Consider the following 11,808-nt stretch of genomic DNA (forward strand, 5'->3'; position numbering starts at 1 on the left):
ATAACCTTTTCATAGACACCTCTCTCAACAACCTCTGTACAATATTTGCTGGAAAAATATAACAGTGGTTGCAACAATTATCTATACGGTCACAGTTCATGTCAATAATGCCACATAGGCATCCGAACATTCTTTTCGTTTTGGGCACTGCTGCGAATGAGTAGATGTTTCCAAGGTATTTTCTAGTTTTGATGTTTACCCGGCATGTCTTGGCAAAGATATATATTTTTCCACTCTCAATTTTGAGCAACTGTGTCAATGGGGAACTCCCTACGGCAGTGGTTCTCTTGTTCAGGAAAAGCCCCTGGCGTACCTAGCCGGTTTGTTTACCTGCTGCATCTGCAGGTTCAGACAATTGCGGCTCCCACTGGCCACGTTCTGCTGCCCCAGGCCAATGGGGGCTGCAGGAAGGGTGGCCAGCACATCCCTCGGGCTGTGACACTTCCTGCAGACCCCATTGGCCTGCCAATTCCAAAGGTGGCAGATATTCCAATACTTAGATTTACCAAACCAGCCTTTCATAGCTTCTGCAATGTAGAGGGAACTTCATTGTCCCAAACAAAGATCCCAGCACAGTTAGTGGAGATGTTCTGACACAAGGTGGAGTCAAGGTAGAGTCCAGTGTCACAGAAGCTGGTCACATGCCCTTGCATGTTTCAATGAGTCATAACAAGAGTCATTTCCCATATTCTAGCTATAACATCTCTAGAAAATCCCATCAGGTGTGGATGAACTTCTTCCATGGCCCACAGTGATCATTGACGGGCCATCAACTTGAATAGTCCATTCACAATGTGCTGGCTAGACTAGATGTAAACTACCTTGTGGAAGTTACCACAGAAGGAAACATATTTGAAATACAAGTACATAGTCAATATTCATAACTTCAGCTACAAAATGAGACATGACTACAGATAGGATAATCCCCTTCAGCAAACCATAACTTTTCCATTGACACCTCACATGACACATTGTGTACAAGCTTGGTTGCAATTATATATCAGTGGTGAATTTGGGGTTGCCAGGGTGTTACTTTGGGGTACACATGTAAGATCAATATACCTATAGAACTACAGCTCTCTGAGGTCTAATTTTGTATTTGTATGTAAGGCATAGACCCATGTCCTGAAAAAGACGACATTCTCCTCTGTAGCACAGAAGGAAAGAAAGCCAAGATACAGAGCAAAGGAAAAGGAACGGGTGTTTTCCCTGCTCCCCATGACACGCGCAACACCTGACCCCCTGAAAACGTCCCTCTCATTTTCCTTGTTCAGTGCGTGTCACCTGCACTTTCTGTTTGTCAGACCTCACCCACACACACATTACTGGGTCAACAGACCCTTTTCCACAGTATCTGGGGAGCTATTTGTCTGGTCAGTCATCATCATCATCATCTTCATGGCAGATCCCAATGGAACGTAGCCTCCGTGCAAACTGAGCACTGTGCAAATCGATCTCTGGAAAGGTGTTCAAGGCGGTCAAGTTGTATATTCGCACAGTGGCAGTCTTATTGTACCACTGAAGTTTGGCACAAGCATGATCACTGGCCTTGTAGTGGCATTCCTCAGTTTGCCCACTTCAGAATTCCTGGTTTTTCACTCTAGTAATGTGTCCCCAGCTTGAAAGCTGCCAAAACTGACACAGCTGATGAGGGCACTTGCTGGGTTCAATACATGCTGACTCCTGATCTTGTGCTACCCCTTGATATGGACCAGCTGCTGGAGGCCAAGAGCAAAACAGAACGTTAGGATTTATTGAAAAAGGGATAGAGAATAAGATGAAGACTATCTTATTGCCCTTTTATAAATCCATGGTACGCCCACAGCTTGAATACTGCATACAGATGTGGTCCCCTCATCTCAAGAAAGATATACTGGCACTAGAAAAGGTTCAGAAAGGGCAACTAAAATGATTAGGGGTTTGGAATGGGTCCCATATGAGGAGACGTTAAAGAGGCTAGGACTGTTCAGCTTGGAAAAGAGGAGAGTAAGGGAGGATATGATAGAGGTCTATAAAATCATGAGTGGTGTGGAGAAAGTGAATAAGGAAAAGTTATATATTTGTTCCCATAATATAAGAATTAGGGTCCACCAAATGAAATTAATGGGTATCAGGTTTAAAACAAATAAAAGGAAGTTCTTCTTCACTCAGCACACAGTCAACCTGTGGAACTCCTTGCCTGAGGAGGTTGTGAAGGCTAGGACTATAACAGGGTTTAAAAGAGAACTGGATAAATTCATGGAGGATAAGTCCATGAATGGCTATTAGCCAGGATGGATAAGGAGTGGTGTCTCTAGCCTCTGTTTGTCAGAGGGTGGAGATGGATGGCAGGAAAGAGCTCACTTGATCCTTACTTGTTAGGTTCACTCACTCTGGGGCACCTGGCATTGGCCACTGTCAATAGACACAAAAAGAAAAGGAGGACTTGTGGCACCTTAGAGACTAACAAATTTATTTGAGCATAAGCTTTCGTGAGCTACAGCTCACCTCATCGGATGCATTCAGTGGAAAATACAGTGGGAAGATTTATATACACAGAGAACATGAAACAATGGGTGTTTCCATATACACTGTAAGGACACTGATCAGGAAAAGTGAGATATTACAGCAGGAGAGCGGTGGGGGGGAAGAACCTTTGTAGTGATCCTCATTTCCAGCAGATGACAAGAACATCTGAGGAACAGTGAGGGTGGGAATAAACATGGGGAAATAGTTTTTCTTTATGTAATGACCCATCCACTCCTAGTCTTTATTCAAGCCTAAGTTAATTGTATCCAGTTTGCAAATTAATTTCAATTCAGCAGTCTCTCATTGGAGTCTGTTTTTGAAGTTTTTTTGTTGAAGAATTGCTACTTTTAGGTCTGTAATCAAGTGACCAAAGAGATTGAAGTGTTCTCCAACTGGTTTTTGAATGTTATAATTCTTGACATCTGATTTGTGTCCATTTATTCTTTTACGTAGAGACTGTCCAGTTTGACCAATGTACTTGACAGGGGGCATTGCTGGCACATGATGGCATATATCACATGGGTAGATGTGCAGGTGAAGGAGCCTCTGATAGTGTGGCTGATGTGATTAGGCCCTATGATGATGTCCCCTGAATAGATATGTGGACAGAGTTGGCAACGGGCTTTGTTGCAAGGATAGGTTCCTGGGTTAGTGGTTCTGTTGTGTGGTGTGTGGTTGCTGGTGAGTATTTGCTTCAGATTGGGGGGCTGTCTGTAAGCAAGGACTGGCCTGTCTCCCAAGATCTATGAGAGTGATGGATCATCTTTCAGGACAGGTTGTAGATCCTTGATGATGCGTTGGAGAGGTTTTAGTTGGGGGCTGAAGGTGATGGCTAGTGGCGTTCTGTTATTTCCTTTGTTGGGCCTATCCTGTAGTAGGTGACTTCTGGGTACTCTTCTGGCTCTGTCAATCTGTTTCTTCACTTCAGAAGGTGGGTATTGTAGTTGTAGGAATGCTTGATAGAGATCTTGTAGGTGTTTGTCTCTGTCTGAGGGGTTGGAGCAAATGCGGTTATATCGTAGCACTTGGCTGTAGACAATGGATCGAGTGGTATGATCTGGATGAAAGCTAGAGGCATGTAGGTAGGAATAGCGGTCAGTAGGTTTCCGATATAGGGTGGTGTTTATGTGACCATCGCTTATTAGCACCGTAGTGTCCAGGAAGTGGATCTCTTGTGTGGACTGGTCCAAGCTGAGGTTGATGGTGGGATGGAAATTAAACCTGTCGGTAGACAGGATACTGTGTAGGATGGACCTTTGGTCAGACCCAGTATGGCCATTCTTATGTTCACTGAAAATGTCAGCCCAGATTTCCTCATCCTTTCTCAGCCCCCACATTTTGCTTCCATCAGTAGGAGCTGGGGTACCCATTGTTCTGTAGATCTGCAGCTTTGTAGCATGCCTGCTGCCGCAAAATGCCCACGACTGCAGAAGGGAACAGGTGAGCAGCTGCTATTCTACTAGTGCCCACATCTTTTGAGAAGCCTCCAGCACTGTCTATGAAACTGCCACCTGCCCAGCTATCCCTCCAGATAAGTTAATAATTAAGCCAGTTGCAGTTTGCAATACCATTGTTTGATGGTAATGGCCAGGGTAGTTTTACTGGGATTAATAACCAGAGTAATGGGCACTGCCTTCATGCCCAGCCAGATCAGCTCTCAGATGCAGCGATTCACAGTGCTACACGTGCAATTGCCACTGAAATTGATGGAATAACATCCCCTTAAGCGTTTGTAACTGGCACCTATGATTCTATACCCTTTACAAGTTGCAGAGAGAGGCTTTTCTTAGGAACACTTTCCAACGGAGAGACATATCATCTCCCTGACCCAAAACCAGCACTGTTTGGTTCAGGAAACATTTCCTTCAGGGATTCTGGCTGGATCAGTCTGGAAACCAGAGTACTCAGGGAAACACTGAGGGCAGAGGAGAGTTGGCCACATTTTGGTGAAGATAACATCTTGTGGACACCTCCCTGCCCAGCCCCACTTCCCTTCTACACACAGCCCCCTAGCATCCATGTAGCAGCTCCAGGTTTGGTGTCACAGCCTCACTTAAGATCCTGCAACTGCTCACCCACCAGGCAGGTGTGGTTGGGTCCCACACATTGGACCCATGTGCTTTTCAGTCGGAGCAGCATTCAGGCCCTGCGTCTGGCTCTGCATTTCTACACCCACTCTTGGGGTGGAGCTTCCATTCTAGCGTCTCCCTCTGGAAGTGGAGACCTGCACGCCAAGGCCCTGAGTCTAGTTTTGGCCCAGCTCCCCCAGACTCTCCAATTGCTTCAGCACACCCTTCCCAGAACTCCCACTTGGGCACATTCTGTTTCCAGTTTCTCTCTTTTGTGGCACATGATTCCTAAAGCACCCAGGCTTTGCAAGTGAGGTTGCTAAAACAATTCCTCTACTTTAGACAGCACAGGAGATACTCAGATCCAGGTAAACACAACACATGTGTGCCATTCTTTGCCCCTGTGTCCTCACCACCCTGGAGCATTCTTTGAGATTTTGTTAGAGCCCTCTGGTATGTCCTGAAACTCAGGGCATCTCCTCCCACTGGAGACTGTCTCTCTGCTTCAGCCATAGCCCTGCAACCAAACAGTCCCCTTTGCCACCTGTGTGCCTCTCTCCTGCCCCAGCTTCTTCTGGTACATCCAGTCTCTGTGTTTTTAAAGGGCTGAACGAACAACTTCTCTTTGTGTTTCCTCTCTGGGGAGGTTTCACTCCTTCCACGCCAACCCCTCTGCAGAAAAGTTGGGGGAAACTGGCTTCATCTAGAATGCAATTACTCCCTTCTTTAGTCCCAGCAAAATCTGCTTAGGTGTTGAGAGTCTTTAATGACCAATGTATGTATAGATAGCTGCCTCTGTCCCAGCCTCCTGTCCCTGACTATGAGGAGCATGAGGGAAGAGAACAGTAAAAGCCGAAAGACATAAGGATACAGACAGCTCATACAATCTAATGTGAGCTAATAGGGTTTCCACCCATGTGGGTTTTGCCCAGACAGTCACATTTTTGTCTTCTATGTCCGGGTGCCATTAAGGGTTTCCAGGTATCCAGTTTTCAACCAGAAATTCTGGTCAAAAAGGGGACCTGGCAGTGTCCGGTTTCTGCAGGGCAGAGAGAGGCATCAGGTCATGGCAGCCCCTGCTCATCCATGGCCACCTCCTACCTGCAGCCAGGCTTCTTGTCAGGCTGCAACAGCTCCCTTCCCAGCCATGGAGCAGAGGAAGCTCAGGTGGGGGAGGAAGGTGGAGATTATCCAGCGAGTGGCATGGTGATGGGAGAAGAGGGATGGGCTTAGAGGGAAGAAATGGAAAAGCCTATGGGGACATGAGGGAAGAGCAGCAAAATGGGTTGTGCCTTGAGGGAAGATGTGGAGCAGGGGCCGGGTCTTGGTGAAAGAAGTGGGTCAGAGACAGGCCTCAGGGTCCAGTTGCCATCAATTAGAATGATGGCAACCCTATGAATTAGAGTTGTACGAAGACCGATTCCTCAGTTTGTCATGCTGAGACAGCACAGTAAGGTCAGGAAAGGGTTTAAGGTCTATTTAACTGTCCATTCAGCGATTCAGGGAAGAGAGCCCATCACCATGTCACCAGCCAGCACTGCACAGAGCTCTGTCTGAGTACCAGAGGACTAGGAAACAGTTTAGTCCTTGTAAGAGTAAAGAGCCAGAGCAGCGTGTCCTGAATCTGTCTGGTCCTCACCCCGTAGATGATGGGGTTTAGTGTGGGGGGTACCAGGAGGTACACGTTGGCAATGAGAACATGGAATGGCAAGTCCACATTGTGGCCAAAATGGTAGGTGAGGGAGGAGAAGATAACTGGGAGTAAAAGGTTAAGATGGCGCAGAGCTGGGAGCAGCAGGTCCAAAAAGTCTTGAGCTGGGCATCCTTTGTGGGGAGGCTGAAGATGGCCCTGAGGATCTGGATATAGGACACGGCAATAAAAATCACATCCAGACCAATCACCCAAATTGCCACAGAGAGACCATAATAACTACTGACGTGGGTGTTGATGCAGGCCAGCTTCACCATGGCCATGTGCTCACAGTACAAGTGGGGGATGATGTTGGTTCTGCAATATGGCCACCACCTCTCCAGGAAGGGATAGGGCAGTATGAGCATGCCACTGTGTAGCACCACAGCCAGGCCGATCTTGGCAACCATGGGGTTTGTCAGGGTGGAGGAATGGCTCAGGGGATTGCATATGCCCACATAGTGATCCAAAGCCATGGTCATGAAGATCCCAGACTCCAGCACTGAAAAGCAGTAAATGAAGTACAGCTGGGTGAGGCAGGCACTGAAATCGATCTCTCTGGAATTGAACCAGAAGATGCTCAGGATTTTGGGCAGGATGGATGTGGACAGGACCTGATCAGTGGCAGCTAGCATGCAGAGGAAATAGTACATGGGTCCATGGAGGCTTGGGTCTGTCTTCACAATGAACAAGATTGTGAAGTTCCCAAAAATGGCTATGGCATACATGTTGCAAAAAGGAATGGAGATCCAGACATGGGCAGTCTCCAGGCCAGGAATGCCCAGCAGGATGAAGGTGGAGGGGTTGGTGAAGTTGGTTGTGTTGGAATCTGACATGGAGTAGGGGAGACGGTGTCCAACTCTGAGGCAGAACGGTGTCTCCTGCATGTACCCTGTGTTCCCCCGACTTCCTGTATGTGCCCAGGCTCTCGCGTGATGGTTCCAGTACAGATGCCTGGATGGAGAGAGAATATTAATATGAGACACTACATGCACTACTTGAGACTGTTCTAATGGGTGAAGCAGATTGGTCGCTCTTCACATATTAAAAAAATGACATTTTCATTATTTAGATAAATAAATTATGAAAAAATGACCCTACTAATACCAATTCCAGAATTGATAGTGCTCCATGCGTCAATAATTCCTACATGTTGTGGTGTGGAAAACCTTAAGAGGTACCAGCAGGAAACACGAGTGTGGATACTGGTTATCCATCATTGTTCCTTAATGCATTGAAACCCAGGCTAGAGAGTCCATGCTGTAAGGAGTTCCCCATTCACCCTCTTGCTCAAAATCTGAGAGTGAAAAAATAATGGAAAGGAGTACATTCAAATGGAGAAACAGAGAATAGTTCCCAGCTGGAATATGTATAGATACTTAATGCTTCAAAAGAGCTAATTCCCCAAAGCTGAGGCAAATTATCAACAAAACTCATTGGAAAGAAAATTAAGGAGAGACAAATGGGAATGAAAAGTAGGAGTTCTTTAGAAGGAGTTTATTAAATAGCAAAAAGCCACAATTCCACAGTTAAGGAGGTGGACAGCTTTTTCTAAAAATCTGGCTTACTGGCGAAGGGAAGGCAGCAATGGGAAAGCAATATATAACATATGGGGGAAAAGGGAAAATAGACGGGAAGTAATAGAAATTGGAATTGATGAAAATTGATAAGGAAATGAAAGGTATCAGGAAACAATCTATGCTTGGCAGGGTTAAGGATAAGAAAAAGGATGTTATTAAGTATATTAAGAAAAAAATACCTCCTGTGAAATGTTTAGGCCAATTACTACATGGAGAAAGGAAACTTGTTAATGTTGCAGAAAAGGTAAATGTGTTCGAGAAATATTTTTGTTCTGCGTGTGGAAAGAAGCAGTACGAGGTACTCATATCACATGAGATGATGAAATACTTTTCAATCTATGAACAGTCAAGAAGGGCGTTAAACACCATCTTCAGTAGAACCTTAAAGTTACGAAGTGACTGATCAACCACACTTCTTATTCAGGTTTCAGAGTAGCAGCCTTGTTAGTCTGTATTCGCAAAAAGAAAAGGAGTACTTGTGGCACCTTAGAGACTAACAAATTTATTAGAGCATAAGCTTTCGTGAGCTACAGCTCACTTCATCGTAATGCATCCGATGAAGTGAGCTGTAACTCACGAAAGCTTATGCTCTAATAAATTTGTTAGTTTCTAAGGTGCCACAAGTACTCCTTTTCTTTTTACTTCTTATTCAGAACCAGAAGTATGCAATCAGGCAGCAGCAGAGCCAAATAGAAAACAAATACAGGACAGTACTGTCTTAAACATAAGCTACTAAAAAATAAAAAGGAATATTTAAAAAAAAAAGATTTGACAAGGTTTGGAAAAAAGGAAAAATGTGGCAAGGGATTAGTTCAATAAAAAATCTAGGAATATAATTAATGCTAGTCAACAACATGGCTTATGGAAAACAGGTCTTCAATGAGTGTACATGTTTGGTTCATGAAGGGAACTGTGCAGATGCAATAGACTCTATTTCTCTGAGGCATTTGATTTAGCAGGGGAAAACATTCAGATAAAAAAAATGAACACTGTACAACATCAGTAGAGCACATGTTAAACGGGCTGACAACCGGCTAATTGTTAGATCTCAGAAAGCCGTTGTCAGGGGACCATTGTCAGGAAATGGGGGTGTTTCCAGTGGGGTTTTGCAGGGATCAGTTCTAGGCCCAATGCTATTCAATATTTTTATCAATGATATGGAATGAAATAGAAAATCACAGTATATAAAATTGGCAGACAACTCAAAGATTGGCAAAGTGGTTACTGTAGTAAGAAGGGAGCCTGAGACATAAGCCCCTGTACCAGAGGCCTGGTATGAGGCACGGGCTCACAGAATCTGGCAAGAACAGAAACGATATTGCAGAAATACACATTCCTAAGAAATCGCTGTTGCTACTACAGTTATGCAATTGTAACAAATCTTGTACAAAATATGTCCTTTCACATGTCAGTGGGAAAGTTATGATTTGCAAGGTATGACTCTCACATGTGTCTGAATTTATGACTATTGGTGATGTACTGGTCAAAGAACCGGTGCCACTTTTTGGCCAGAGCACTCCTGGTTCCTATTCTCAGCCCTACCGCCCACTCATTGTGTGGCCTTGTGTAAATCACTTTACCACTGTGTGGTCAGTCAGTCCATGACATGGGGATAATACTGCTAGCAGCCTAGATAAAGAGCTTCTAGATGTAATGATCAAAAGCATCATGCAGAGCGAATGTTAGACTCAGCTTCACTGTTCAGCTTCAGCCCCTGGGCAATGGGTGCCCTGTAGTTCCAGATAAGGTGCTGTGTATTTGTGTAAAGAGCTGGCTAATGGCAGGTGTGCCATTTATCTCCCTCCCTGTGAGGTACCAACGTCACCTCGGCCTCTGCCCAGCATCCTGCCTTCCCAGCTAATGCAGGGGCTGATCCTTCTGCCTTTCTCAGCTGTTATCCACCTATCTTCAAAACTGATCCCTTGCCTGGACCCCAAGGCCTGGCTTAGGGAAATGGGGTCCCAGCCCATAACCATTGCATGGATCCTGCCTGCTACAGATTCCTGGCCGGGAGGAACAAAAAGGATCTCAAAGCTAAAGAAATAAGTCACACAATGGTCTCTTCCCTCAGGACTTTGTAACCAAACTTCAGGGCCCAAAAGCTGTATGATGCACAATCTCACCCACCTGCCAAACAACCCTCCTCCCAACCCTCAGCTGCTTTTATACGGCTTCCAGGCTTCCCTCCCCACTCCTGAATGGCCTGATGAGCCCAACACTGCGTGCTTCCTGCACTCACTGCAGGGTCCTTGTCAGGCTGCAGCAGATCCTGTCTCTGACCCACAGCAGAGGGAACTCAGCTGGTGGAGGAGACTCAGCGAGTGACGGGTGAAGAGGGTGAAGAGAAGAGGAGCAAGCAAGAGGGTCAGCACCTTGCGGGGAAAAGCCCAGAAGTGGGTGGAGCCTTGAGATGAGATGCGAAGCAGAAGCTGGGCATTGGAGGAAGAGGCAGGGCAGGGGGCAGGACCTCATGGGTCCAGTTACCAGAAATTAGAAATGTGGCAACGCTATGAGTTAGTGAGATGTACACAGACCGATTCCACAGTTTGTCACGCTGACAAAGTAAACTAAGGTCAGGAAATTATTTAATGTCTCTCACTGACCAGTAAGTGATTCAGGGAAGAGGGCCCAGCACCAGCTCACAACCCAAATCTGCACGGAACTTGGTCTGAGAGCCAAAGCACGAAAAGAAAAATGTAGCCCCTTTATGAGTAATGAGCTGGAGAAGCCTGTCCCGGATCTGTTTGCTCCTCACACCATAGATAATAGGGTTTATCATGGGGGGCACCAAGAGGTACACATTGCCAATGAGAATGTGGAAATGCAGGGGCACATTGTGGCCAAAATGGTATGTGAGGAAAGAGAAGAGACCTGGGATGTAAAAGGCTAAGGTGGCCCAGAGGTGGCAGCCGCAGGTCCCAAAAGTCTTGATCCGGGCGTCCTTTGTGGGGAGGCTGAAGATGGCCCTGAGGATCTGGATATAGCACACGGCAATAAAAATCCCATCCAGACCCATCACACAGACTACCACAAAGAGGCCGTAGTAACTAGAGATGCTGGTGTCAGCACAGGCCAGCTTTACCACAGCCATGTGTTCGCAGTGCGTGTGGGGAATGATGTTGGTTCTGCAATATGGCCACTGCCTCGCCAGGAGGAAAGAGGGGAGTATGATCATGCCACCACGCAGTACCACGGCCAGGCCGATCTTAGCCACCACGGAGTTTCTCAGGATGGTGGTATGTCTCAGGGGATGGGAGATGGCCACATAGCAATCCAAAGCCATGGCCACTAAGATACCAGACTCCATCACTACAAAGCAGTGAAGGAAGTACATCTGGGTGAAGCAGGCACTGAAATCTATCTCCCTCTAATTGAACCAGAAGATGGTCAGCATTTTGGGCAGGATGGATGTAGACAGAACCAGGTCGGTGACAGCCAGCATGCAGAGAAAATAGCACATGGGTCCATGCAGGCTCAGCTCCGTCTTTATGATGGACAGGATGGTGAAGTTCCCAAAAATGGCTATGACGTACATGGTGCAGAAGGGGATGGAGATCCAGACATGGGCCGCCTCCAGGCCAGGAATGCCCAGGAGGATGAAGGTGGAGGGGTTGGTGAAGTCGGTTGTGTTGGAATCTGACATGGAGTAGGGGAGAAGGTGTCCAACTCTGAGGCAGATCGGTGTCCTCTGCATGTACCGTACGTTACCAGACTTCCTGTATGTGCCCAGGCTCTAGGGTGATGGTCTCCTGGTGGAGAGACAATGTGAATATGAGACACTACATACACTACTGGAGGCTGTTCTCATGGGGGAAGCAGATTGGTTGCTCTTCACACACTGAAAATGACATTTTCATTATTCAGAGAAATAAATTATGAAACACTGACCCTACTAATGCCACTTCCATATTTTATGGTCCTCCATGCATCAGTAATTCCTACACAACGTGTTGTGGGAATC

General features: G+C 46.2%; 2 pseudogenes; both read right to left on the reverse strand.

The window, feature by feature from the left end:
• Positions 1 to 6,093: 6,093 nt before the first annotated feature.
• LOC119842933 lies at positions 6,094 to 7,103 on the reverse strand (annotated as a pseudogene).
• A 3,358-nt stretch (positions 7,104 to 10,461) lies between these two features.
• On the reverse strand, positions 10,462 to 11,546 carry LOC119843060 (annotated as a pseudogene).
• Between the last annotated feature and the right edge of the window lie 262 nt (positions 11,547 to 11,808).

Source organism: Dermochelys coriacea, chromosome 1 (assembly GCF_009764565.3).
Source record: "Dermochelys coriacea isolate rDerCor1 chromosome 1, rDerCor1.pri.v4, whole genome shotgun sequence".
In the NCBI taxonomy this organism is placed as follows: Eukaryota; Metazoa; Chordata; order Testudines; family Dermochelyidae; genus Dermochelys; species Dermochelys coriacea.